The sequence below is a fragment of the Toxotes jaculatrix genome, chromosome 14 (genome assembly GCF_017976425.1).
Source record: "Toxotes jaculatrix isolate fToxJac2 chromosome 14, fToxJac2.pri, whole genome shotgun sequence".
NCBI classification, from domain to species: Eukaryota; Metazoa; Chordata; class Actinopteri; family Toxotidae; genus Toxotes; species Toxotes jaculatrix.
In genome coordinates this window covers 282837-309821 of record NC_054407.1, presented here as the reverse complement: position 1 = coordinate 309821, position 26985 = coordinate 282837, and the positions used below count along the sequence as shown (strand labels likewise).

At 42.5% G+C, this 26985-nt stretch overlaps 2 non-coding genes and 1 pseudogene across 2 annotated transcripts; 2 read left to right on the top strand and 1 right to left on the bottom strand.

Moving 5' to 3' along the window:
- The first annotated feature begins 13872 nt into the window (after positions 1-13872).
- On the top strand, positions 13873-14024 carry LOC121193837 (annotated as a pseudogene).
- A 376-nt stretch (positions 14025-14400) lies between these two features.
- On the top strand, positions 14401-14515 carry LOC121193838. Its single transcript, XR_005895323.1, has one exon. It is a non-coding gene; the product is annotated as a U5 spliceosomal RNA (small nuclear RNA).
- Positions 14516-24889: 10374 nt separating this feature from the next.
- Positions 24890-24963, bottom strand: trnan-guu. Its single transcript has one exon. It is a non-coding gene; the product is annotated as a tRNA-Asn (tRNA).
- Positions 24964-26985: the final 2022 nt, after the last annotated feature.

The window sequence follows — 26985 nt, the reverse complement described above, 5'->3', positions numbered from 1 at the left end:
AATTGTTTAGTTTGCTCAGCTGTTCATTTATTTATAACTAAGTAGTGTGGCCCAGTATAAATAATACAGTCATTGTAATGTTGTAGTTTCACCACAAGAGGGAGTTGGTGGTTTGGAGTCGCTCCTGGTCAGTGGACGTTGACACGTGATTGTGTTGCTCCGGTCATTGTATTTGTATTTAATAATAATTTTTTTTAAAAGTCATGGGAAGTATTCACCCTGACTCTTTTTCCAACTCCTTCCTTCAAACTTTCATTTTCTTCTCCAGTCAAAAAAAAGGAAAAATGAATTAGCCTTATTATGTATATAGGTTTAGTGCATCTTAGTACATAAGTCCCAAAGTGTTTAGCTCAATATTTCAAGCATTTAAAACATTTCTAAATGTAATAATTCTGTTGATTGAGACCAAATTGGCATAACTTCCATGACAGAGGTAAAAGGCTTTAGGAGGGTCTACAGACAATATTCCATCCCAACATGTTCTTCCCACAGTTCATATGTCAGTATAATGACAGAAAGTACACAACAGAAAATACCAATCAAAAGTACAATTGATTTTTTAGTTTTTTCTGACCTAATTTAATTTTTAGTTTATCTAAAGATTTTTCTTGTTTGATAAATTTCCCATTTTCCTTTAAATTAATGTTTAAAATTATAACTTACATTTATTAACTGATGAATAAGTTCAAACTTGCATTAGGTGTTATGTGAGAGCATGTCACACTGACTCCAGCCACTAGAGGTCAGGAGTGCACAGATTTAAAGTGCTCTGATTATGTCAGTTTCTGAGTCTCACAGTCTGAATTAATGTGAGTGATTTACAACCCAAACTTTCACATCTCCTGAGCTCTGGAGCCTGAAACCAGTGGAACACACATTCATTTAGCTGTCAGATGAATAAACTATGCAACATGTATGAATATTACAATGAACATTTCAATATGAAGAGTAGGAAGAATAAGTTTGGATGGAACACTGTCAGAGGGTTTGGGTTTGGGTGGGGTAGACCCTCCTAAAGACCTATTATATTATAAAGTGTTCAGAGGTGAACATGTTACAATACAACTCAATTCATTCATTCATCAGTAGGAGTAGTAGCAGCTTTAATAATACTTTGGTAGTTGTGTCAGAAACAGCAGTGCTAAATATTAAACAGGATCTACAAAACATATTAATAATCTAAATAAATCATCTATTAAATACCTTAAAAACCTGCAACAGTTATAAAGAGTTTGGATTTTTAACAGTAGCAGCTGCTGTGTCAGATGTGATCAAATTATTAACACCTCATAGGCGGAGAAGTAGTTATACTTTATGTGTTTAGTTAATTTCATTTGACTAAATCCTTTTATCAGCCAAAATAATGAAGGTTTTTTTTTTCTAAAATGTAAAATGTATTAACAGTCTTACAGAGGTGGCATTGTTTGGCTTCTTTTTCTACATTGAGTCCATATTTTTATCTCTTTCTGTGGTGAACTTGTCATAATGACTGTGTAGAAGAAGCAAAGAGCTGTAAGAGGCTCTGTAGACACTGTTCCATTGAAATCCTTTTTCTGCTGTAGTGAACACATCACTGACTTCAGAAGATGTGAAAAGTATTATCTAAATAAAGAGCTTAAGCAGAGTCTAGTGGCAATATTCAGTTCTGGTTTTTCATCCATCACTGTGCTCACTTTTTCTCTGAAGTTTCCACAGACAGTTGAACCTGTTCAGCTCGTTGGAGTCTTATCTTCACCTAAACAGGGAGACTCAACTATTCTGAGCATCTAAACCTCGTAGACAGTCAGTCAGATTATCTATCACACACTCAGAGGAAAGATCCAGTGAAGCTGTTTAATTCTCTCTTGTCTCTCTTCTCAGATACACCATCACACACCAGCCTGATTCAGCATCACATGGATGTGGGGGATGCTCAGTATATTAACCACGTTCCTACTGGCTGCTGGTAGGAAAGAGTCAACAGATGGAAGAGGAGAGAGACGACATGTTAGAACATGGGATAGCTGAACCAGTGCTCTGCTGCGTCTGTCCATATCTGATGGTAGATAAGGCTGATGGTCAGATAGATAGATAGATTTATAGATAGATAGATAGACAGATAGATAGATAGACAGACGTCAGCTGGCTGCAGTGTCATGTACTAATAACCTCTTCATTCATTTGTTTTCATTTCCAGGTACAGAAAGGTCCCATTTTCTTCTTTGGTGTCTTGAACAGGTGAGGAATCCCCTGAAGATGAGTTCATGCAGCTCCCACGCTGTCTGTGAGAAGCAGTGTTGGAGCTGGTCTGAGGATGAATGAATGAATGAACTCGCTCAGCTCTCAGACTGCTTCTCACAGACAGAGTGGGAGCTCTTCAAACATGAGGACCTGTCTGAACACACAGAATCTGTTCTGAACTACATCAGGTTCTGTGTGGAAAATGTGACAACAAAAAGACTCATCCAGGACTTCTCCAATCAGAAAGCCTGGATGAACAGCCACATCCGGTCACTCCTCAGAGTCCCCGACTCCGCCTTCAGGTCAGGTGATAGGGCATGGTACAGCACTGCTAGAGCTGACCTGAAGAGGGGGATTGATGCACCACACCTTACTCTTTTACTCTTCATTCTCTAAGTCTTTTTCTTCCAAGTATTCAGGTCTTCTGCTGAGAAGAAATTCACAAAGTCAATCAAATACAGGAGATCAGAGAAGTTGAATCCAGAAAGTTTTATTCCTCAAAAACAGAGAAGAGTGAGTTTCTACTGCAGAAAAAACTGACTTTTACCATCTGTGCGTCACTTATTATATTGTAAATTGTAGGTCTGTTTCATACCAAGGGGCATGTCTGACCTTGCCCCTTTTTCCATTTCATTCAGAGTGTAATAGTATCTGTGACTTTACTGTAAACATTACATACAAACATTATGGCACATAACTTCATGCGCCACTCAAGAAAGCCTTTGTTAATTTGAATATCATAGAAGTGTTCCTGAAAGAAAAAAAGAACAAATACTGTATGTTGCTTATATGCAAAAGAGAGAGTTAAACTTACATATCATTATTGGAGTATGGGTCTTTCAAAGATGGGAAAAGTGAAACAATCCCAAGGGCATGGAACTCTTTTGTTGCTTTACTAACAGCTCTCCTGCAAGCGGGATTTTTTTTTATGTACATTTTTTTATAAAAGGATACAGGATTAAGTTGAAGGCTCTTATCCTTCTTTTCCATGCATGTGAGCGACAATAATATTAACCAGTAACCGTGTGGTGGAATATTTCAAACTTCCAGTCTCTTCATACTCTTTAATCACAGTCATCTCTGCTGGTTTTGAAGTAAGAATTTGCTCCACATTCTAAAAAAGAAAACATTATAAACATATTTACAACTACACCTAGATCTATGTTGTAAGCAAATACATTCATCTAATACCTGTACATATTACTTGCATTTTTTAGGAATTATGTCTAATAAATGATTAAAATCTAGTTGTATACAAGTTGGAAAACCATCCAGACCATCCATCCAGCATCCAGAATCACTTGTGTCTCTGCTTAAAGTGCTTGAGACTGACAGTGTATCTGTCAGACTTGGAGAGGAGGAGCCTTCACACCCTTGCTGCAGGACACTTACATCTGAAGATCACACACACACAAGTGTAAGGCAAATAAAATCTAAAGTCCAGCACATTAAAACTATATCACAGACCTGGCTGGATATTACCTGTCTCAAGACAAAACATTACCATTACCTATAACTCTGCTTACCACAAGTAGTGAGGGTCACATATTCTGTCAGGTCTGAACGATCTGCCAGGTTCAAAATACACGTTTCTCACCGCTGTTCAAAACGGCAAGGCTACAGTTTATAAGCTCAACTGTTAGCATGCTAGCCAAAACTGACTTTTCTGCTGCGTCTGCGCCGTTGAGGCGGAAATTATTCTCTTAAAACACCGACATGCGGTTGCATTGTTGGATGGTTATTTCCAAAAGAGTATTAATTACCTTCAAGATGCGCGTCGTCATTAATTTGTGAAGCTTATCAAACAGTTTGTCATTACCGTCATACAGACACATCACACGCCACAGACAGTATGGCCGACATTAACGTTTGAGTGAAAGCTAACAGCTCCACAATGGCAGCTAAGGACAGTTAGCTAACTAATGCTGCGGGAGCTACTTGCTCTAAATAATGGAGTAAAAGCAATGGGGTTACGTTCAACATCAGTTCGCAATCATTAGCGGTACTATGTAAGTAGATAAAGTGAGAACAATGACAAAATATCACGCATTTAAAGTACTTTTTGATAAAAAATCATGCTCTTACCAGCCTTGTGACGACGTTCCTTGTGCTGCTCATACCGCGATAAAATGCGTCGTGAACTCCAGGGACAGAATTAAAACCAGATCCTGAACACCAGGGAAGAAACTCCAAAATTCAACTCGGCCTGGGTGTACACCTTAACACAAACTGTAGTCAGAGTTATAAAATAAACTCCAGAAATGTAACTCTTTCACACTTTTTTGCCTGACTCCAGATTTTAGTACTTAGTGAATTTGCTGTGTGTTAGTACATGTAGTTGTGTACAGTTCAGCTGCTGCTGTCCTTGGTGCTGAATTCACCAACTCAGCTGAATGGTCCTGAGTGCTTATTGTTGTAATTCATTTGGTATTTTTGAAAAGATTGAATATCATTAGTATGGGTTATGTTTTGGTTAGTGTTAGGCTTTCAGTTATGATGGTTAAGGTTAGATTAAGTTAGGTTAAGGGGCAAGGGAATGACTTATGGCAACATGTGTCCTCACAACTATATTAAGACAGAAATGTGTGTGTGTGAGTGTGTGTGTGTGTGTGTGTGTGTGTGTGTGAGAGAGAGAGAGAGAGAGAGAGAGAGTGTGTGTGTGTGTGTTTGTCCTTTGATGCCTTTGATGTATCAACATTCTACAGTCTGATGTCACAGGCTGCAGTAAGTGGACACACAGCCAGAGACAAGTTCAGAAGTCAAACAGGAGCAGAAACAGTTGGACTGGACAGGACTTGCTCATGATTTAGGAAGAAAGAAGCACTCAGATATTTCTGCACAATTATTGACAAGGAAGGGAGGAGCTACTGCTGTTACAAGGACAAGAGGAAACTACAGGAAAGTCCAGATCACCTCCAAGGTTTTCAGTAAGTCAGTACATGTTAGTAGTTCATGTCAGTGTTTAGTTTAGAAGTTAATGTTTTGAAATGTTTTGTCCAAATAATATGTTTGTGAAATTGGGACAAGAAGTAATCATACCCATAAGTCCAGTTTGATTGTGTGCTTATCATTCATGGACAATATTGAGTGTTTTTTTTAATGCTGATCATGACTGTGAGATATTCTCATGGTTGCTCAACTTGACTTTGGTGTGATGCACTGTAGTTTGTGTTAAAGGACAGGATTTCTAGGAAGTCTGTACTGTCTGCAACAAGATGCTTTCTAAAGAAATTCTAATGGAAATGATGGAGCATAAAATCCACAGTCCCTGTCCTGTGGAAAAGTTGACTTCCAGAGTTGAAAAGAAGCAAACATGAGGCTTCAACAGTCTGAGTAGATCAAGTTTCTATCTTCCAGGTATTTTTAGTCCAAAATTCTCCTCTTTGTCTTTCTACACCTAATGTTTCCTTGCAAAGCTGTGGTGGAGAGATGGAAACACAGAGAGGAAATTCTGCACTAAAAGACAAACATTTGAAGATACACACTTGATTTTGTTGAACAATGGTGATGAATTTTGGAACTGGGCATTTTCCATTAGCACATAAGCTGTGATGGCATGCATTTCCATTACAGCCTCACAGGAGTTAGCAGGGTAGCTGTGCCAAATTGCACTGTGTTGGTCCTGCTTGGTAGCAGAGCTGACCATTGCCAACCTATGACATTCTCTTCCCTTTAGCTGTGTCTGCAGTCGCTACACTCCTGTGTGTCTATGCTGTAGACTAGAGAGAAAGCTCTGTTCTTAATTCTCTGTTTTCAGCTCTCAAGACTTTTGCAGCTTCTGCCTGAACCTCTGTGATCTGGGGTTTACTTTCACTCCTCTGTTCCAGTTTGTACTTTCAGATATCAGCCTTATTTCACTGTTTACTGATCATTTTCAGCCACATCACAGCTGTTATGTTACTACTAATGCAAAGTAAACTTTTTGCTGTTTCTTTTAAACTAGGAAAAGGTTGTAAGAAAATGAAATGTGTTTCTCAGTGAGTTAGCATCACTCTATTAGTGGTTCAGATGAACAAATCAGTTTGCTGTGCAGTAAAGTGGAAGAAACACTTGCAGCGTTCCAGCACAGCTTTAGTGATAGTGGCTGTTCACAGCATGGCTTAATGTGAGTACACCTCCACAATGGAAAACACTATTTGTTAGAACGAGGAGTATATTGATTTTAGATGTCACATTTCCAGCCCACTCACCTTCCCAGTTTAGTATAAGGAAGCTGGCATATTTGTTTGGAAAGCTTGCTCTGTGGTTTTGGAAGCCACGCCTCCTTGTCTCTTGTGGCCCCAGTCAAGTTCACTACATCCCAAACAATATGTTCCCTTTTGAAACCAAAATGAAAGTTTTGCATTCATGGTGATATATACATTGACAATTGGAAACTTTTCTGTAAGTACATAGGGTCATTGGTAAATCTTTGGTCTGGACCTGCTGCTTTCCGTGGCAGGTCCACACACACACACACATCTTGTTTATATGTAACAGAGCCCACAGCCATTTTGAAGAATGAGACAATCAGAAAATACATGTGGCCTTTGAGGAATTTGTATGCCTGCTCCAAATGCTATGCTAGGTCTATGTGGAGCAGCTTGTGTGATACATTATGTTTCTGTTTGTTTTCTATGAGACTGTGAATATTATTAGCTGACTGGATGAATAGAACACAAGAGAGATTTATTTGTGCAGATAGATGAGACCTTAATGTGTCGACTAACCCTTATTTTAAGATGCATACACACTTTGTTCTGCAAGTAGTTATAGTTTATGTCAGAGCAGCAACAGGTAAAACAATGAAGAATCCTACAGATCCTGATTTTCTGTAAGTCCTATATTCTCCATGATGGTGTGTGTGTGTTTGTGTGTGTGTGTGTGTGTGTGTGTGTGTGTGTGTGAGGTGTTTAGGGAACTGACAAAATCATCTTCATCATCATCATCTTGAGGAAAAAAAGGATGAAGGAAAAGTTCTCACTGCAGCAGCTGTAGAATTTTATTATGACCACAATTACACCACAAGAGCCAGTTTGACTCTGTCATTTCCAGGCTCTGTGTTTCCAGTTCACCATTCACCACACAATGATGTACTTTATTTCTTCATGATGACTCTTGAAAGTTTTTGAAGAGAGAGGAGAAAATTTCTTCTGTCATTTTTACCTTTTTTTTAAAAATCAAAACTCATTTTAAAAACACATTTTCTTTGTGGTCGGAGAAAATGATGAACTGTTCCATCATTTATCCAGAAGTTTCTATAGTAATGTGATCATTATTCTGTGACTGTGACAGGAGGAGTTCAGTGAATTGATGTGACTCGTCTGTGCTCTTTCACTGCTCATTTTAATGAAGTATATATTCCCTCTCTGTATTATGATATTGGATTGTAACTCAGCTTTACCACAACACTGTCATTGTACACCTGTATGTTTTGTTCACCGTGTTGATCCATCTGTCTTCCTGTATTCATTCTCTCACTCCCTCACTCACTACAACCACATACACTAAATACACTAAACTGTAGTAAACTGTGGAAAAGCAAATCCATTATGTGTGAAACATAATGTGGCTGGATGATGTTCAGAGGAAACAGATTTTCTGAATGAATGAGGTAATGAAGTTTATTAACAGCAGTGGAGGTGGGAGACTGGGGTTTGTATCCAGAGTCCACTCTGTGGTTAGGTTTGGTATTTACAGCTATTTAACAATACACACAAGCTAACTTGCATACGGCCTAATACAAATGTCACACACACACATTTCATCAGAGAGACCAGCTCTCAGAAATAAGTCCAGCAGTGGAGACAGTCCAACAGGCTCCACATGTTTCTGCACTACTCTACTACTGTGCTGAGAGGAGACTGTACTGAAGCTGTCAGCTGTACCATCAGCCTCTGAGGCTGCTCTGCTCTCTGTGTCACACACTGCTACTGTACATGAAGACTTCTGTCAGCTCGGCTCAGCTCCACTCATCACTAACTTCATTTAGAGCAAACAGAGCTCTGCTGTAACAGGAAGCAGCAGAAAGTCAGAGGCTTCGCCGTGAGGAGCGCAGACCTCGCTGTCATGTCAGGTGTTTTCAGGAAGGGACGTCACTTCACATACCTTCACAACTCGAGTCAGCATCAGACGGACACACGCACAATAAACATCCACGGTAGCTGGAATTTCCCTCTCAGCTCCGGTGTTTCCTGGTGGAAAACGCCAGGACATGAAATGAAAAGAGTGAAACGATCCTTTGCCTTGAAATCCAAAGAGGAAAGCGACGGCGGAGATCCACACGGTGTGTATCCAGAAGTAAAGCATGGTGTCCTTTAATCAGCTGCAAAAGCTCCGCGCTCTTCCCGACGAAGCTCCGTGTCCAGCGGTTCATTTCCAGAAGAGAAAGCGCTGCAGATGAAGCCGAGCGGAGGAAGAAATCCCAGTGTGAACGCTGCTGATGAACACAAGAGCTGGAGACTCTGTCGCTGCTTCTTCTGCTGCTTTCACACGGACATTAGCGACATCTACCGGAACTATTATCCAGAGAGGAAGAGACTGTGTCTGTGTGTGAGTCCTCTGTCTCTGTGTGTGTGTGTGCTCAGTGTGTTGCTACTAAAGCAGCGTTTCATGGTTCAGGACTGACAGCAGGACTAATGTGGACAAGTCCAACTCATTTCATTCAGCTCCACAACCACGATTTGTCACATGGAGTGAAGTGAAGCCAGTGAAGAGGAGGGGAATGGGAGGAGGAAGCAACACAAAGTGTTTGCTGGTCTCTGATGGGATCTTAGCCAGCAGTTTGTCTCTGTGTTATTCTGTCTCTGCACCGTTAAACATTCATACTCAGGTGGACAGTCACAGTGGACACTGTCTAATGTCCAGAGGAAAAAAAAAGTTCAAAGTGAAGACAGTCTAGTTGGTCTCATTGGATAAAGCCAGTTATCTGTGTGCAAACAAGCGTGACAGCAGATTTATTCCACTTAGTTCTGTCAGAGCCACTGAAGCTGTTTCTTTACTTTTTATTCTTCCCTCCAGCTGCAGTGAGAACATCTACAGAAGAAACATTATTATTATTTACTGTCCAACACAGTAAAGTGTAAGTGATGGACATTTACTCAACACAACTTTTTATTTCCACTGTCACAGGATAGAAAGAACAAAGAACTTCACTAAGAGCCTTGTTTCATAATTCATTTTCAGCCCAAAGTGTTTCTGTCCTCCAGCAAACCTTTGGATGTCAGTGTGTCAAGCTGATGTTGGTGAATCTGAGGCTGTGTTGACTGAGAGAAGAAGCTGTGAGATCTTTTAGACCCTGAGGACTCACTCTGGACTGATTTGATAGATGCTCCACAAATAAAAGTGCTTCTCCACTCAACTAACTACTACTCCTCATAGGGACTGTCTGCAGGAACTGAAGCTGCTTTTGGTCAAAGAGATATTCATGTGTTCACTGTTCACTCAGGACCACTCAGCTGGGTTGGTGAATTCAGCACCAAGGACAGCAGCAGCTGAACTGTACACAACTACTAACAGATAGAAGGAGTGTGTACAACATTCATGTTAATATATCTGTTGAAATCCTTTTGGAAGTAGCATAAAGTGGCCTCCAGGCTGATGGCAGTAACCTGCTGCAATTAGCCAATAATGAGCCCATTAGCCTCTATAATGAAGTTCACACATTATTATTTGCAACACAGGATGAAGACAATTAGTTTTAAAAAAGAATCATTTGAAGGTTTATGAGAGTTGCTACTTTATTTTTAATCCTGTTGCTGTAGATTTTCCTCAACTCCAAAGCTCTCAGTCAGCACCATGGAAAGAGGCAGGGACGACTGCTGTTCTCTCTACAGTACAAAACAATTATCACTGTTTACACTTTTTATTTTTCTCATATGGTTCCATTTTTTTAGTGTTACTTCAAATTGATGAAATCACAGTTGCACAATCATCTCTCTATCATCTCTTATTTCCATCCTATCCTTTTTTTTCCCAGATCCCAAGTCCAGTTCTCCACTGACTCTACTGTTGCAGGGTGTAGACAGATATATTCCTCCTTCTGTCCACATGCTGCAGTTCAGCTGCTACTTTTCATCTGCGAGAGTGGAGCTTCAGTGTGATGGTGTAATGCATTCACACATGGTTCACACTGTAAATGTGTGAACCCTGGTCCATGAGTGAATTTGCTGTTGGGATGATCAGAGGGTTTGTAGAGTTATTATGCTTCTTCCTCTTTGCATCATGATTTTCCACAGACTCTTGTCAGTTACAAAACAAGTAGAAAGTCTGAAAGTGCAAACGTGACTTTCTATCCATCCAGTATCAGGATACAGATGAGAAAAGATGTGTATTGATTTAAGCTCTGACTCTGACAGCACATTACACAGCTCTCTCTCCACTCTGAGCTGTGACCTCCAGCAGTGGATGATTCACAGTAAAGTTGCAGACACTCTGTGATACTTGTTCTCTGATGCTAATGACTCTTGGAGCTCTACTTTCCTCTGCTGTTGGTCTCTGTCCTGAATAAAGAGCTCCTCCGCCTATTTCTGGTGACTCCATCCCAGTGGTTTCCATTGTTTCATCATGTAACACCCGTGAAAGTTTCCCTCATTTACCTGGTTTTAATAACACGTTGCCTCTGACTGAGAGCCAAGCGACTGTAGAGCAGAGCATCACTTTCTGGTTCAGATCCAGTTTAAAGTGTGTTGGTCTCTGTCACTGGGCCTTTACTCCACAGAGAGAACTGGATCTCATCATTAATGGAAACAATCCTAAATATCCTGGCAGAGAGAGAAGTGAGTCTCCATCTTCTCTTTCCACTTCACTTATTCTCCTTTACAGGAGTTCACTCTGCTGTGAACAGAGACACCAGCTGCACTGTCTGTTCATAGAAGAGTTAAAGGAGGAAGAAAGATGATCCACAGCCAGTCAACACAGAATAATGGGATCTTTGTAGGGACTGTTGGTGTCAGTGTTCAACCATCTGGAACAACAACAACAAATCAGAAAAAAAAAAAACATCCTCTGAGGTGATGGATCATCAGTTCAAAGCTGCAATTAGGAATAAATGTCACAATAAAAACAAATGTGTACAGTGATTGGTGAGATCTGAAAAGACCAAATGAATATCACTGTACTGTCAACTTTCAAACATGCTGTTTCATTAGCCAGCTGGAAATCAATAAATAATTATTTATCAGCACAAAACAAGATGTAAACACAGAGCCAGTTTCACTTGATAGCCAACATGCTGAAGCTGAGGAAAACTTCAAATACCTTGGTACAGTTCTGGACTCCCTGGTGAGCTTCTCTGAAAATACAGACAATGTTTTCAAAAGATGCTCACAGCAACTTTATTTTCAGAGAAAACTCTGTGGCCTCGGTGTTAGTCTGCAGATTTTAGAACTGATGTTGAAAACTATTGTTGAAAGCGTTTTAACTTTTCAACACTGAAAATTATTCACAACCTCACTGACAAGAAAAACTCTATATACTGAAACACTGACATTGATACAATTGACAGTTTTATTGCTTCATGATGCATCTGCTTCATTGATCTGATGTATTTCTCTGTGAGTCACATTGTACTATAATCTGTGCAGATGTTCCAACTAACATTCAGTATCTTCATCCACAGAAACTCCTCCACTGGCTCACAGAAGACACAGAGACAAAGACACTGGACACTGGACACTGGACACTGAGACACTGATTCACTTCTTCTCCTCAGAGCTGCTGAACTGTACATGGTGTTTAAATCAACTGTCAAACAGCTTTATTTAGCAGACAAATCAGAGCCATAGTGGAGCCGTCTGTAGCAGTTAGTCTGAAGAGTCCTACAGCTCAGCAGCCTGAGGAGCTCAGAGGGAAGAAAGAGAGGCAGAGGAGGAGTTCAGCTGCTTGCTGAAGATGCTTTGACTCCACTAGTAGTTTATAATGGGGTCAAAGGTCATTCTGGAGGGCAGTGACCCTTCAATATCAGTTTGTTAAATCATCAGACAGATGAAAAAAGGCTCTAGTTTTGCTGCTGTCAGGTGTTGAAATGCTTCAAGGTAACTCAGCCTTCCCACAAAATTGGTTTCACTTTGCAGAGAGATTCTTATTAAACCAATGTTTAGAAAAATCAACACATAATATTGACACCAGCAGCCCTTTGATAAACAGCTATTATGTCCAATGGAGCCTCCATATTCAATCTGTTCTTCACCAGAAAGAAAATAATTCTGATCATGGTATAATTCTTCATCGTTCTTTCATCATCTTTTGTCCCAGCAACATAGGTGCAAAGTAGATGTCATTCATTTATCATTCTGCTCTCAGGTGTATAACCACAGATGGTTATTATACAAACAATCAGTTGGCCTCATCCATTGATCCTCTCTGAGGGAGCTACTGCTTTGTTTTTCCTCCACACACCCTCCACAGTGTATTCCTCTCAAATCAAGAAATGTAAACTGTGTAACTAAGAAGCAGCTGTGAGCGAGGTTACCAGTCCACTGTACATGATGACAATAAAAAAAGAAATAACTACTGAATGAACTTATTTCTTCAATATGACAGATGATGCTTGTAAAATATACAGTTGTAAGAAGCAAAGGAAACAAGAGAAGCTTTTACAAAAACAAGGTTCATGCAGCATTTTCACTTTGCACTCATCAAACACACATTCACAGATGACTACATGAATACATGACTTTATGTGTGTACAGGTCTTTGACAGAGGCACAGGTACTGACATAGGTCTGAGATGCTAAGAGAGAGAGAGGTTAGGGCGAGGGAATGCATTATGCCAGAGAGTGTCCTCACAAAGATATAAGTACCAGTATGTGTGAGTGTGTGTGTGTGTGTTTGTCCTTTGATGCCTTTGATGTATCAACATTCTACAGTCTGATGTCACAGGCTGCAGTAAGTGGACACACAGCCAGAGACAAGTTCAGAAGTCAAACAGGAGCAGAAACAGTTGGACTGGACAGGACTTGCTCATGATTTAGGAAGAAAGAAGCACTCAGATATTTCTGCACAATTATTGACAAGGAAGGGAGGAGCTACTGCTGTTACAAGGACAAGAGGAAACTACAGGAAAGTCCAGATCACCTCCAAGGTTTTCAGTAAGTCAATACATGTTAGTAGTTCATGTCAGTGTTTAGTTCATTTAGTGAAATGTTTTGTTCAGATGATTTGTTTGTTAACTTGATGTGATATTTAAGCACACAAGAACATGATGTTCAGCCAAAAAGTGTTTGGGCACGCGCACAAAAAGTAGCTGTTTTAAATATTTCCATCTTACATCTTACGTCTTACTAAGTGTTGGACAGGAATGGACCTATAAGTCATCAGACACAGTAACAGCCTTTATCAGATGATGGATAGTCAGAGAATTCTCATCAGGTGGATAAGGTGATTTTTGATTGCTTCTTGTACTTGGATTTGTAGAGAAATCCAGATGATTATTGTCCCTATTAAACATTGGATTTGTTAGTGGCGTTTTAGCATGTATAAAGAGACTTTTTATATGGGTTGGTGTTGCTTACGGCCATACCACCCTCGTCTGATCTCGAAAGATAAGTAGAGTAGGGCCTGGTTAGAACTTGGATGGGACACCACCTGGGAATACTAGGTGCTATAAGCCTTTTATCTCCAGTTTTGATTCACAATAAACAAAAAAATATCATCCCTAAACTAGGGTGGTTCATCTCCATCTTGTGACGTGGCTTTGTTGATTTAGAGTCATATGTCAACTTATTAAACCCATTTTTAGGAGAGGGAGCTGAAAAGGGAGCTTGCTCCGCTCACTCCATGCATCGACCTGGCATTGCAGTGCCGCTGGGAACGGTGCACCTTTCTCTTGTTTTGTAGAAAATCAAGCTCTGACACACATGTTTAGTTAGGAGTCAAACTTTTACAGTGGCTGAAGGAAAATGCGGCTAAGTTTTTATCAAGTGAATTGTGTACAACCAGTCAGTTGATTTACTGATGTCACCCAGGGAACCCCGCTCAACAACACAGTGCACTTCAGCTACGATGACTGGTCGCGGACTCCCTGAAGACGCCTGATCATTTCCCAGACTTTGTAGTCTCCATGTAAAAGTCAGGCCTGGATTTTTCAGGCTGGGTGGGGGAGGCTGGGATTTAGCACGTGGCAAGCCAAGGGAGGCGCACCGCGACGATGGTAGCTGGGACGACTAGGGTCCTCAGCTGCTCTCTGAGACAGGCCTGTTCTGACTCTTGTTTCTCTTCATAACGCACAAGTCTTTCACCTTTTACTAAAGACTTCCATGGAGAGGAACACCAATAAGTTGAACTTATTTTTGGCTGGCTTGGCCTTATGGCTGAGCCTTTTGAGTTGGTGAAAAGTCAAACATCTTTATAGAGCGCCACAAGTGTGAGCTCCCCTGTCCGACTTTGTTCTTTCTTTGCAGAAGAAATGTGTGCTAGATGTTGTCATTTCACTGGTATAGTTTATTTTTAGGCTTTGGTGGGGATGCTGGCGTCTTTGAGACCAGAAAAGTGTAGCACGTGGGCCTTTGCTGTCACATTCTGCTCTGCCCTCTCCTGCCCTGCTGCTCAGCCACACCCCCTCATCAGCGCAACTACTTCCACCTGCTGCTATCACAGTCACATTGCTCAGCCACACCCCCTAATCAGCCCAACTACTTCCACCTGCCCACCAATCAACCCAGTATATATGCAGCCTTATCCCCTCACTCTTTGCCAGATTGTCTTCGCTCACATGCCTGACTCTCCAGCATTCATTTCCGGACTGCTTACCTGTTATCGACCTGTTTTGCTCCTGACCTTGCTTCGCGTCTCTGCCCCGGTAACCCACCAGCCTTCTGTCTTCGACTACGAGTACTGCCTGCCTGTTCTCCGTTCTTCACCTGTCTGTGGCTGCTCGGCTCCCAGCTTCACCTCCCCGGCTCATCCCCTCTGTCCTCAGCTCCTCCGGATTCACGCCAAGCCCTTATTCTAACCACCTTCCAGCAAGACTTCACCAGCAGTGAGTTAGAGACATTTCTCTTCCCTGAACTCGTGGAGCCAGTGAAGAACTGTTGGACTATTACCTGCTCACGATCCTCCCATACTCCCTGTCTGCCCTGTTGGTCCTGTGGATAAGTGCTTGCCTAGCACACGGGAGACCCGAGTTCGAATCCTGCTGTACTCACTTGCACTGCATCCTCTGGTTTATGTGCTTGCTGAATAAAGACTGTTTATGCTGATTTGTGCTGCAATTGGGTTCACTCTATACCTGTTACATTTGCTGTCTTTCCCAAGAGACAGCTTGACTAGTGGCTTTACAACTGCAGCTCATACTTTCCTGGCTGTGTTGCTGTGCTGACCCCTGCGAATTTGAATGTGAATGTGACCTGTTAAAAGCTCCAGCTTCAGTAAATAGATTTTTAACCTCCAACACTTTGCTCTGAAGAGTCAGTGACAGGCAGCTGAGTGGAACCAAGCAGAGAGGAGAAGTCAGTTATTGTGACGTTCGCCTCCACACTTCACACACTCCTCACACAACCACAAAGCAGGTGGAGAATGTGTAACAGTGTGTGTATATGTGTCCTTTCACAGACACAAATATTATCACTGTTATATTTGGAGGAACAAGGTGGTGACGAGTGATCTCACAGACACAGAGAGCAGCAGTGTGGACAGTCTGTAGGAGGGTGTGCATGTGTTTGCCTGAGAAACAACAAGAGAATTTTACTGTTTGAGTGTGTTTCTGACTTTAGGAGCATGTAGAAAGTTTGTGTTTTATCTTTGATGTGTTCGTCTTTGCTAAATGACCCATTTGCTTCTATAGTCTCTGTATGTGGATGATACTGACATGAAAAGTAAAGCTGAAGGTGAAATGAAGGAGATGCAGAGAGACAGTACAGGAAGGAGTGAGTCTACATAGAGACAGATGAAAGGAGGGAGAGAAACAGGTGGAGGAAGGAGAAGCTTGAAGTGGTGAGTTTTCAATACACCGAATAAAAACACAGCTTTCCCTCATACTTTATATTTTTAAATGCACATCAAAACATTTGAGATTTTTAAATCAGCTCATGAGTCATTTTAAAATTCATTCCTGATGTCAGGAGTACTAGCTTTTTCTGGGGCTTTTATTTTCCATGGTCCAGAATAAACTTTAAAGATTAAACTAAGATACATGAATGAAACTTCACTCCATCTCTGTGTTTCTCTGTTAGTGTTGATGAAATCAGTACAGCAGGTGTCTCTGCCTGTTTCTAGTTCTGCTTCCTTCATTGGAGCAGAGCTGTTTTCATCCTTCATGTCTCCACCTGTCTGATCCTATTAGATCACAACACGTCTGCTGAGCTGATCAGCTCTGTAGCCCAGCAGATGGTGAGCTGATGACCCTTCATGATGGAGAAAATGAACATTTATTCAGCTGATAATAGAAATGAGATTGGTTTTTACTTCTGTCAAGGGAATTTATAGAATCTGTTTTGTTTGTGATCAAACTGAGATTTTATTTATTTTAAAATTTCAATAACTGTAAACAGCTTCTGAACAAATGAAGCTTATACTTTTCCTGTAGTCCTCAGTTTAAATGAAGGACACATCCTCACCTGATGTGAAGTCAGGGTTTATTCTGTGGGACAGCCAGAGGGATGGTGTGTGTCCCGTCAGTGTCCAGTAGCTGATCCACAGCTGGACAGCTGTCCTCCCTCCCAGCCTGTCTTCTGTCAGAGGGCTGGAGCTGCTCTCTTGTGTCCTGTCAGAGTTTGGACCTCAGTTCTCTCTGTCTCTTCTCCACCAGACTCTCCAGACAGCAACCACACACAGACTGTCCTCCATCTTCTGTCCTTCAAACCAGGACAAAGCTCCATGTCTAACTCAAAGAACTTGAGATGAATAATCAAGTGATCCAAAGAAAAGTCCCTTAGTCTTTCAAGATAAATGTAAAATGAAGAATCAGCTTTGTTTTCATGGTTTCTTTCACTGACTGAACACTCAGGACAAGTATCAGGTAGTTTTCAGAAACTATGATGAATCACTGTTGGACTTTAAAGTTTCTCTCCTCCATTGCTCTCTCTCAGCTCCTTCTTTTCTCTTTGTCCACCCACTTTCTCTTCCTCTCGTTCCTCTCTTTGTTATTCAGAGACACTTGTATTTTCTGTGTGAAGTTTTCAGCTCCTGTCTGTTAGAAGTGTCAGGTAATATTCTGCATGTTTTCACCTTGCAGTAGAACTGCAGTGGAAACAGTTTTCAGCAGCTGGACTGAAGTAGAACCATCATCTCTGTCTCTTCCTCCACATTCAATCGTGCTCTCACATGTTTGACTTTCTGTCTTTTTGTAATCGTTGCTGCTTTGCTCTGATTTTAACATGATGCAGTTCATGTCTGGTGTCTGATTGTTTGTTGTCTCATGTTTTGCACCATCCTGAACCAACTCGTTGATCTTGAATTGCAGGTACAATATAACGCTAATGAGCTGTGACAGTGTTTAATGGTGTGTGGGATGGTTCAGTTTTCCAACAAATGCAGAGACTACTCACTATGTTCCTGTTGCCACAGGTGTGACTTTGGGGACGACATGGTACGCCATCTTTTATGCCAACACCAAAGAGGCATATTCTGCAACCCCCCTCCCCCCCCTGGGCAGGGCTGACCACAACATTGTTCATCTACAGCCTGTGTACAAACCTATAGTACACAGGCTGCCTGTGGAGTCCCGTGTGGTGAAGAGGTGGACCACTGAGAGCGAGGAGGCTCTGAGGGACTGCTTCAACACCACTGTGTGGGCTGAGCTCGTTGACCCCCACGGGGAGGACCTCAACACCATTACAGACACCATAACGGATTACATAAACTTCTGCTGTGAAAACACTGTGCCCTCCAAAAGGGTACGGTGTTTCACAAACAACAAGCCGTGGATTACCCCTGACATTAAAGCTCTACTGAAGGAGAAGAAGAGAGCTTTCAGGTCAGGGGACAAGGAGGAGCTCAAGGAGACACAGAAAGAGCTGAGAAGGAAGATCAGGGAGGGCAAGGCCAGGTACAAGAGGAAGATGGAGGAGCAGCTGAAGCAGCAAAACATCAGTGGGGTGTGGAGGAGCCTAAAGACCATCTCAGGCTTCAAAACACCCCACTCCCAGGCTGAGGGGGGCCTGCAGTGGGTGAACGACTTGAACCAACACTTCAACCGGTTTGACCAGCCACCCACTACTCCCCCCACGCAGCTGCCCCACACCTTGTCAACTGGACAATGCCCCACACCCGCAGCCCTTCACACCTCCAGCTCAACTGGACAATGCCCCACTCCTGCAGCCCTTCACACCTCTCACTCACACCTCACTATTTCCCCACCGGCCTATGGACTCAGTAACCCCCCCAGCCCACCCCCGTCCTTCACACCTGCCCAGGTGAGGAGAGAGCTGAGGAGGATCAAAGCACGAAAGGCAGCTGAACCAGACGGCATCAGCTCCAGGCTCCTGAAATCCTGTGCAGAGGAACTGTGTGGGATTATGGGGCAAGTCTTCAACCTGAGCCTGAAGCTGAGGATGGTACCACAGCTATGGAAGACCTCCTGTGTTGTACCAGTGCCCAAAACACCACATGCTAGGGATCCTAGCAGCTTCAGGCCAGTGGCTCTCACATCACACCTAATGAAGACACTGGAGAGACTGGTCCTGGGCCACCTCCGAGCTGAGGTGAGCTCAGAAATGGATCCTCTGCAGTTCGCCTACCGACCCGGGATCGGAGCGGAGGACGCTGTGATCTTCCTGCTGCACCGTGCCCTGAATCACCTGGAGAAGCCTGGCAGCGCTGTGAGGATTCTGTTCTTTGATTTCTCCAGCGCATTCAACACTATCCAGCCTGTGCTTCTGAGGGACAAGCTGGTGCGGTCTGGAGTGGACTCACAGCTGGCAGAGTGGGTCCTGGACTACCTCACAAACAGGCCCCAGTTTGTGAGAGCTCGGGACTGTGTGTCTGACCCCCTGACCTGCAGTGTGGGTGTTCCTCAAGGGACGGTGCTTGCGCCCTTCCTCTTCACCCTCTACACTGCAGACTTCAGACACAACACAGACGGCTGTGTCCTGCTCAAGTTCTCTGACGACTCTGCTATCGTCGGCCTGATCAGCGATGACGATGATGCAGAGTACAGAGGAGTGACGCAGGACTTCGTGGACTGGTGTCGGCCAAACCACCTCCTCATCAATGCAGGGAAGACCAAGGAGATGGTGGTGGATTTCCGCAGACACCGGTCTGCCCCCTCACCGGTGAACATCCAGGGAATGGACATTGTGAGAGTGGACTCTTACAAGTACCTGGGTGTTCACCTAAACCACAAACTGGACTGGACTGACAACACAGATGCACTGTACAGGAAGGGGCAGAGCAGGCTCTACCTCCTGAGGAGACTGCGGTCTTTTGGCGTGCAGGGGACACTCATAAAGACCTTTTATGACTCTGTGGTGGCTTCAGCCATCTTGTACGGTGTAGTCTGCTGGAGCAGCAGCATAACTGAGAAGGAGAGGAAGAAGCTGGACAAAATCATCAGGAAGTCCAGCTCTGTCCTGGGCTGTCCTCTGGACTCAGTGCGTGAGGTTGGAGACAGAAGGGTCCTAGCAAAACTGTCATCTATGCTGGACCATGAGTCCCACCCCCTGCAGGACGTCCTGTCAGCTCTGCAGAGCAGCTTCAGTGACAGACTGCTCCACCCTCGGTGTGTGAAGGAGAGATTTAGAAGATCTTTCCTTCCTGCTGCTGTCAGACTCTATAACGAACATTGCTAACACACATACTGATTACCATACATCAATGTGCAATAACCCAGTTATTAGTGTGCAATATTTGTGTACTATAGTCACTCAACTCAACAATCTCCATCTCATATTTATTTATTTATGTAGGTATATTTTTTTTATTTTTTTTACAGCAGCTATTTTCTTGTTTCTTAGTTATTCTACCTTATTTAAATCTTGTTCTGGCCATATTGGCCTCTTACTTATATCCCACTCTCACTTACTGTACTTTATCCCTGCTGTTGCTAAATGCAATTTCCCCACTGAGGGACTAATAAAGGATTCTCTTATCTTCTCTTATCTTATCTTATCACCAGGACTTGTGATGTGGAATCCTCTTTTGATTTGATTTAACATGGAGGATGCACAGCGCAAAACTGGAGTGATATTGATCACAGTGAGGTGAAAGCCTACATTGGACTCCTGATTTTGGCTGGAGTGTACCGGTCCAAGGGGGAATCCACCTCCAGTCTCTGGGATGACCACAGTGGACGTGCCATCTTCCGGGCCACAATGAATCACACCAAATTCAGGGTAATCAACTCCACCCTTCGATTTGATGACAAGCTGAACAAGCCTTTCCCGTCTCAGAGAGGACAAGCTTACACCCATCCACTCAATCTGGGAAATGTGGATACATCGCCTCTCCATGCTTTTCAACCCTGGGAGAGATGTGTGTGTTGATGAGCAGCATGTCCCTTTCAAAGGCCAGTGCAACTTTCGCCAGTATATGCCAAACACTACTAACAGGACTACAGGATGATGCTGTCCGTGCAGATATCAAGCCATACCTGCAGGATCCCACTGTACAAGATGAAGTGTTGTTGGAAAAAATGAGTGCAGCTTACAGTGTGGAAATGGAGAGGAAAAATAAACTGCCATCTGTTACCAAACAAAAATCAGTGAAAGTAGCCATGGTACAAGAGGGTGAAAGTAACAAAGTGGAGCAGGCTAGTAATCCAAAGAAAAGCCACCCAGTTAAGCCCAATCTAATAACGGAGACGCTTGATGCTAGTAACAAACTGATCTGTGAAGCTCTTCAGAACCTCACAACCCATGTAGCCAGTCTCACCCAAGTTAAGATGAACAGGGAGGATGACAACCCCCCTAAAAACAAACAGAGTAACTCTGGTGCCAACACAGTCTCACAAAACGACGCTTGGTCAGGGCCCTTCGGCGTCAGTTTCTGGCGCAGCAGGTCGCCCTTAGCGCCTTAATCCGACGCAGAGGGCTGTTTCGTGTGTTTCAAATCAAGGAAAACATGAAGCTTTATGTATGGCACCAGGGGAAAAAGAATATAAAGGATAACTTTAGGAGTTACCGGCTTTGGTTTGGTGGTATGGTAACAAATACAACTACACCTCATGTAGATAAATGTTTGGCAGTGAGATTGTGCTATTTCACTTTGTTAACCAGGCTAACGTGTTAGGACAAACAGAACAATTTTTTTTCTAATTCTGATACAGCTAGTTACAGTCAGAAGACTCATCCCCCTGTTGATGCTCCCAACACGAACTCTGAGGTGGTCTTTGCTCCAGACTGTTGGTATGTAATTTATTTGTTCTCCATAAGCCCAAAGCATAATGTTCAGACATTTGGACTTGTATCTATATGGTGTATGTGATACAGAGTTAAGATGTAAACTCAATCTTTGTATTTGAATACAAATGTAGCCCCGGTGAGAAAAAACCGAGGGGGGTTAAATAGAGCTGTCCAATAAGAAAGTAAAGGACATAATAATATTAAACTGAGATGAGATGAATGTTGTTTTAATAACAATAAATAAAGTTGTTGTCATAACAATTTATAGAAAAGATCTCTATAACCTTTTAATATAATAAATTAAAATATATTAATAGATTTCTGTTAAAAGGGTTAAAAATGCATTTTAAGTTCATGTGGAACATAAATAGTTAAATATCGCGAGATGTGCATCCTGGGAGTTCATGTGGATTTGTCCTATTGTTTATTGGTCAAGTGTGTGGTCAGTTAGGTTTACCTGTTGATGATTGGAGAAGAATGAGGAAGAGGGGAGAACGGAAAAAAAAGGAGAAGAAGAAGAAGCCATGAGGGAGCTGGCAGCGAGGTTAGCATGAGAGAAGAACGCCATGTAATGAGCAGAGTGAATTGTGAGTTTAAGAAGAAATACCACACGGTTTCTCGATACCTGAGAGTTTATTGAGGCTACTGTTAGTGTGGTTTCTCTGAGGACATCGTTGAAGAATTTCGGAGTTGAACTGTTTGCCTGGCTGCACTTCGGTGGTGTGGTTGAGAACTTCTGCATTTGAACTGAGCTGAGGACTTTTTTTCATCTGAACTGTGAGTGTTCCTGCTGTTTTTTCTGTGCGGAGGAGCTGAGGACTTCTTTTTCTGAACTCTGAGGATTTCTTCTTCTGAACTGTGAGTGTTCCTGCTGGTTCTTCGGAGCGGAGGAGCTGAGGACCTCTCCATCTGAGTGGGACGGACATCTTCTCCTGAATCGTCAGCCGTGGTTTCTGTTTTTTTCTTCTCGACGGGAGAAGAGGATCTTCATCGGCTGCAACGCACCCGAGCTTCAAACAGGCTTGCAACGGGGGTTCCCTGGTGTAGTGAGTGTGTGTGTGAGTGTGCTGTGGGCCCACGTTATTATTCAAAGTATTTTGGTTATTGAGTGTTTATTGTTAAAGTATTGAATTATTAAGCTATCCGGCTACAGTAGAGTAAATAACGAGGGATTATAAGTATACAACTACTCGGTGAGGTGTTTTTGATTTAATTCAGAGGTTGATATTTTATTTCTGTTTCCCCCAAGGGGTCTGATACATATTTTTTCGGGGTGAATATATATTCTTTCTTATTTGATTCCGAGGGTAACTTTTGTATTGCCGGGGTAAATTTAAGTAAAGCATATCTTGATAACGTTGTCTGGTGTCAGTTAATATTTAGGTTCAGAGGTAAGTGGCCTCGAGCCTTATTGAGTATTATTAAGAGTAATAAGGGATTACTTCGATCAGGTAAACCTTCGGGTAGCTACCTTAACACGAACGAACCCAAAACCCACCCCGTTGGTCTAGTGTGCAGCGGGGTGTTACACAAATTTGCCAGAATTTTAGCACAGCACTTATACCTTTCACAGCTACTCCATACCGTACACTTATTTTTGACTTTTTTGTACAATTTTTTAAAAAAAGGCTTCCTACGAGATCTCCAGCAATCACTTAGCGATGCCAAAGGAGATGAAGTGGAAGCACCAACCCCAAGAGCTTCTCTTCTGGCTTCATCAACCTGGAGCACACGAAAAAGTCTCTTTGCAGAGAGCTGGAGGGCAGAGAGACCACGTCTGGTTAACACCGCAGTGGCACAAGAAAATGTGGAAACCCACATCTGCCAATAGTGTTGGAGTAATACAGCTGATGTCTGTGGTCGTGACTGTCAACCACGCCCCTTCTTCTGTGATGAATGTGATGCCAGCATGCACACCAGACACTCCCTCCACAACAGAGATGCCAATACCGCAGGATTCTTTCAGCCATTGCCCCCAACAACTTTTGTATTGGATAAGGCCCTTTGCCCCTGTGGTAAGTTCTGGTTTGTGAATGTACAAAATATATTTCCTTGCTGGTCTTGCTGAACACATCATGTTGAAAATTATAACTTCCTTAAGATGTCTTTAATGCTTCTCAGCAGTGTGTGTCATGTCCATTAAGTCTTTCTTTCTCATGTTAAGTTCAGTCTTTAAGTGGATTCAGAAATCTATAAATGTTTTATTTCCCAGTCAATGTCGATACAAAAGAATCTTAATTTTCTTTTTCTGATTCTTTGTGGTCTGATCTGTACGTGTGTTTTCTTGAGGTCACCCTGTGTCTCTCATATGTGAATGGACAAAAGCACAAAATAAACACTCAGCAAACAAAATAACATTCTTCATGTTTGAGTCACGTCTTCCAGAGATACAAAAATTTAGAAATCATATATTACAAGTACAATGAGCAGTAATAACCACAGTACATCTTATACAAAAGACACATGCAGTGAATTTGTTAAAACTCTAAAAGTTTTACAGTGTTGACAAAAGTCTTTTCTACAATAAGAGCCATGTGTCTGGAACGTTGCAGTCAGTTCACGAGCAGATCACGAGACACGTGACCAGACAAGGGAAATGTCAGTGAAGACCATAAAGTGCCACTATATGTAGACGTCATCTAAGTTTGTGTGTTCACTCTGTGAGTCACCTGCTCACTTCTATTCAGTTTAACTCTAAACTCTTTTTCTTTCCCTGTGTCCTCAGGTGTTTTGGGTCAGTGAGTCACTGAGGTTCACAGGTGAATCCACAAAAATTAGACACAGATTTATACAGTTCAGCTTCAGTAGTCAGTTTTCAATGCATTTAGTCATTTCAAACTATTTGAAATGAAGCTTCTTTTTTGTTTGTCATAAGAGCTTGAGACACATTGTGCTGAAGGGACAAAAAGAAAACAAGTTTCTTATTACTGTTGTAACGGCTGAAGCCAAGAACACGAGGGAACAACCTAGACTCAGACTTGACAAAGGACAAACTGACAAAGAGACAGTGGAACAACAAGACATATATACACAGAGGATAATTGGTCACAGATAATGGTGGGAAACAAGACAAAGACAGGAAGTAGACTAGGAACAGATACACAAGCAACAGGGCTTCAAAATAAGTTTAACTTTATACTTTATTGATCCCTCCTGGGGAAATGACTCTCTGCATTTTACCCACACAAAGTGAACAAAACACACACATGCACTAGAGACGCTGTGGCAGGGGGCTTCCCTAGAAGGAGCCCGGGTAGATTGGTGCCTTGCTCAGGGGCACCACAGCCATAGTCGCAGCGGGAGGGGGGCACATCTCCTTCACCACCACCCATATCCATTGCAATCACTGGGCGGTCCAAAGCCACACTCTTAACTTGCTGCGCCATGGCAGACCCCAAAAACACTTCTCCCTCCGTCCCTGGGTGGGCTCGAACCACCAACCTTTCGGTTAACAGCCGAACGCGCTAACCGATTGCGCCACAGAGACTGACATTAGGAAACACCAACAAAACCAACCAGAACAGGTACACTAGAATCACGATTTCAATCTTTTTATGTCAAACAAGAAATACTTTGTTAACTTTATTTCCTGGTCTTTTGAGGATTGAATATTGGAAACATAAATGTGTTACAGCAGTGATCACAAATCTTTTAAATCTAAGGCTCAGAGGTTGACTGGAGAGAAGGAACTCGTCTGAGGCTGGCAGACTGGGAGGCTGGTTGGAGCTCTGGGCTGTCCACAAAGCTTCAGAGCCATTCAGGAAGTGACTCTGTAACCATGGCTTCATTGAAACTTCTTTGTGCAGACCCAGGCAATCTGATTAATGAGCATATTTTAATAAGAAAAGTCACTGTCTTACAGAGTCTGTTCAGCCAGGAAACATAACTCAGAAAAAAACAAAAGTGTCCATGTAGGGAAAATTCAAAAATATAAAGTTAAGGCAACTAAGACGTCTTACTGAAACCAAAACAGCAAAAGAGGTGAATCCAAAGAAACATGAGGAACTGAACACAGGGGAGTGAACACAGGAGCAAACTCAGGAGCAGCATCTACCAGCTTGTGTATGATCATCCTGCATTCACTGTTTGGAGACTCCTGGATGTTTGCCGTGGCACCCTCACCACGCTCTGTGTCCTTCCTGCTCGTCTGGTCACCTGGAGGATTTACACCACACTCATCCTTCCCTGCCTCTCTGCAGCACAGGCCCACAGGGGTTTAGGATGTAGAGCGTGGTAGAGAAAGAAGCAGCATCAGACAAGCAGGTTTTTCTTCTTTAAATGTGTCCATTAACAAAATATACAAACTGAATGTTAGCCACAAACAGGTTTCCTGATGAAGCCAGTCTCAGCAGCAGAGGACTCCATCCTGACCTCTCTCTCTCTCTCTAGCCAAACAATTCTGCTCTTACACCTGCAAAATGTCCTCATCCCCCCCGACAACACCACTACCAGAGTGACGGAGGCCCCCAGACATTCACACAGTATTTTAAAAACAAGTATTCACCTTTACTCTTACCAAACATTTGTATATACAAACTGTACATGACAATGACAAAATACTTAATAATCTAAAGAAATACCAAACTTAAACTTCCCATCTAATCACTCCTCTCTCTCTGCCCTCAACACTTGGTACAACCTAACAGGGTAACTGGCAGCTGCTGGAGTCCTGTGGCTGCATCCTCCTGTGTACAGAAGCCAGAAGCCAGAAGCTGACCTGAAAGAGAAAGAGGTTTGCAGGTTTCCAAAGTAATAGCACACAAATGAGTTTTCACTCGGTTTTCCACTGAGTGAGGGGGATGTTTTCCAGATGGTCTTGCATTAACGGTTGATTTTTTTTATGATTATAAACCCAGTCGTCTGTTTTTAAAGGTAACTCTAAATTGTTAGAAGTCACTACATCCTTTCTCTGCTCAGATCAGACAGGCTCTGTCCCTCATCCACTGTGTCTCCTCTGTGTCCCCTGCCCTGATCTGTCTCGTTTGTCCCTGTGTGGTGCTCTCCACCTGTTCGTGTGTCTTGTGTGTGTGTGTTCAGGCCTGTGTGTGGTGACCTGGATTCTCTTTCCACCAACTCACCTACACACCTGACTGTCACCACGTCATCAACCCACCTCCAGACTGTTCTGATCAGGTCCTTGGTGGCTGTCTTGAAGTCTCTGGACTGCTTTGGACTTTGGTTGAACATTGTTTGGACTGTGTTTGGACTCTTTGTCATGATCAGACCTGTAGCAGCTCCTTTTGTTCTGTTTCTGGAATATTGAGGACTCTTGTTTTGCTTTCTTGAATTTTGTTCAGTATTTCCTGTTTTACTTTGAAGTCCTGGCCATAGTGTATCCCAGTTTGCTTGCTGTCTTTCTTTCCCACCTTTGTTGATTGTCTGCCATTGTCAGTGTATTTAAGTGTATTTAAGTCTCCTTGCTTCCTCTGTCTGTCAGTTAGTCAGTTGTCTGAGTCTGTTCCAGTATTTGTGCTCTGTGTGGCTCCTGGTTCCTGTGTGGACACTGACT